This window comes from Oryx dammah, unplaced genomic scaffold (assembly GCF_014754425.2).
Source record: "Oryx dammah isolate SB20612 unplaced genomic scaffold, SCBI_Odam_1.1 HiC_scaffold_28, whole genome shotgun sequence".
Lineage (NCBI taxonomy): Eukaryota > Metazoa > Chordata > Mammalia > Artiodactyla > Bovidae > Oryx > Oryx dammah.
The window spans coordinates 85,112,817-85,115,485 of NW_024070212.1; the positions used below are offsets into that span (position 1 = coordinate 85,112,817).

The following is a 2,669-nucleotide window of genomic DNA, read 5'->3' on the forward strand; positions in this document are numbered from 1 at the left end:
AGTTGGCGGAGTGACAAAAATCGGCAGTGGCTGTCCAAGGACACCTGTTTACAAACAGGACCCCCGCCCCCTGCTGAAAGCACCCCAGGCCGAGAGCCCGGAAATCTCGGTTCTCCTCCCACTCAGCCTCTCGCTCTCAGTGGGACTGGTTTCGGGCCTCAGTTTGCCTGTTTGTGTACTTGATGTCAAGAATGTGTGCAATCGAACGAAAGGTGTGCGAGGTGGAAACAGCCTGACATTTAAGTCTTCTGTTTTCAGCTATCATTATTTTGAAAATTATATTCTTCTCCATCGTAATCTATTTTAATAAATATATTTTTAATTAAAAAAAAATATGATTGGTCACCGAGGAAAAGTAGTCTTGTTACTCATCCTGTGCTTCGAGTCCACTTGTTTGAAATACCAGCAGCTCTGGAAGGCCCTTTTAACTCCCTACGATCTGTTAATCTGATTCGTGTATTTTTTTTTTTTTCCTCTCCTTTAAGACCTTTACAGTCTCGCTGGTGACCGGTGGGGTGGGAGAAGACTGGGTTTTGCAGCCAGCTATACTCGGTTAGAATTTCTCGGTTTGCCACTTTTTTCGCCTATGGCACCTCGGTCAAGCCACTTACACTTGGTGAGCCTCAGTCTCTCGTCTATAAAATGGGAAGGATACTCTCAGGGTCGCGGGGAGAATTCAGGATGATACTTGGCAAGGGCCTGCCACGCGCGGGGTGACCCACGGAAGAGGGTGCAGGTGGGTGGGGACTTTCACGTGCTAGGTTTCTCCGCTCGGCTCATTCTGGGGGCCCGGAGTGCCGCCCCCGCGCGACGGCTGAGCGTGGCGGGCTCCGGCCTCTCCCGGCCCGGCTGAGGCGGTCGTACCGGTTCCGAACCCTTCCCCCACAGGCCGGCTTCCGGCTGCAACCTGCAGGCAGAAGGCCAGGCTTTATTTACACAAAAGCAGCGGGTGGAAGCTGGCCTTGTATGGACGAAAGAAACGTTGGCGGGCCGGGAACGTCGCCGGGGGAGGCAGTAAAAAGCGGTTCTCCTGATAGGAATCTGTGAATAAATAAATAACGCGAATCAAAGAATGCACTGAAATGCCCTCCTAGGATCACAGAAACAGGACCCAAAGGCAGCCTTCGGAGTCCTCCCACACGTCCCACCCTATCTGATAACTTGTCAAAGAGGCCCAAATTGATTCTGGAGTTATTATCAAACCAGGACTCCTGCCACCCAGATCCTACGGTCCTAGGGTGGCTTCTGGGGCGCCCCTTCCGGGCTGGGAGTGAGACCTGGGTCTGAAACAAAGAGAAAGGGAACCCCATTTTATGGTGCCTCAGACGGTAAAGCGTCTGTCTACAATGCGGGAGACCCAGGTTCGAGCCCTGGGTCGGGAAGATCCCCTCCAACCCACTCCAGTACCCTTGCCTGGAAAATCCCATAGACAGAGGAGTCTGGTAGGCAATAGTCCATGGGGTCGCAAAGAGTCGGACACGACTGAGCGACTCCACTACTCAGGTGCTAGGCATTGTTCCTATGCGGTTTCATGACTCCTCACACCACGCTTTGAGCAGGATCCCGTACTCTGGTAGGCAGGGGAAGTTAACTGCTCCAGAACACAAAAGCCGATAGATGGGACTGGATTCCAATACAGTTCTGTCCATGGTTCCTTCCATCCAACCTTGCTGCCCCGGGCAGGGGGCAAGGATAAAGCGCAAAAGGCGCGTTTGCAACTACAGACAGTGGTGCGATGACCTAGCTGTTTCTGGGCGCCGCCCCTTCCCTCCTTTTTCTTTACCTACCTACAGGATGTCCAAAGCCTCTTCCAGTTCTGCCTATCAGCTGACTCGCTGCTGCCGCGCCCGCTCGCCTAATTTAGCAGCCGGAAGTCGCACGCCCGGCGACCGCTGACCTAGAGCCCTTAGTCTTATCATTGCCAAAGCCAGTGTTGGCCCAGAGGACACACAGGTGCGCCCAGGGCACGTATTTCTCCAGCCTCCGCCCTAGTCACGGGGCTGCATCCGGTCCAGGAGCCAAGGAAACTGGTCCAGCGGCTCCTTTCCCGGCAGGGGCCCGCCCACGCCCACCCCAGCGGAGGCCCAGAACAGGTTTCTTCACTTTCCCTGGCCCAGCTCCCGCCTCGGGCGAGAAAGGGAAGCCGGTTGCTCAGTGTGCCTGAGGATCGTTCTGGTTCGCAAGCAACTCGTGGATGAGCCATCAGTCAGGTGGACCCAACTCAAGCCACCAGGCACAGTACACCGGCTTGTGCACCGAGGTCTACCCAGCAAACCCTTAGGGTTCCTCAGGGGACACCTGGGCTCCTTGCTCTGTGCAGGGCTGGCCAGCATCAGGTCCCAAGGGAAAGGTGAGCAGAATGGGATGAGTCACCCAGCCACCTGGGTCCATCCAGCAATGAGGGGGTGTGGGAGTCCAGGGTCAGGCTTGCCCTGGGGGTGGCACACCGACACTGGCCACTGGCCCTCCATCTTCATGTGCCCAGGGTTCTTGGGGACTTTCTCAGATGCCTGGCTCCTCTGTTTTAGACCTCTTGGCCAAGAGGAAAGCTTGGGGAAAAACCCTTCAAATAGAATTTACTCACACATATTTACTGAGTGCCAGGCACTGTGCTAGGCCCTGGGGAGATCACCATGACCCAGACACAGAACCTGCTCTCATCAGTTCTA

General features: G+C 55.2%; 1 long non-coding RNA gene across 1 annotated transcript; it reads right to left on the reverse strand.

Moving 5' to 3' along the window:
• Positions 1-297: 297 nt before the first annotated feature.
• Positions 298-2,020, reverse strand: LOC120857092. Its single transcript, XR_005719574.1, has 2 exons — positions 1,788-2,020; positions 298-1,041 (listed from the first exon to the last, which is right to left on the reverse strand). It is a non-coding gene; the product is annotated as an uncharacterized LOC120857092 (long non-coding RNA).
• Between the last annotated feature and the right edge of the window lie 649 nt (positions 2,021-2,669).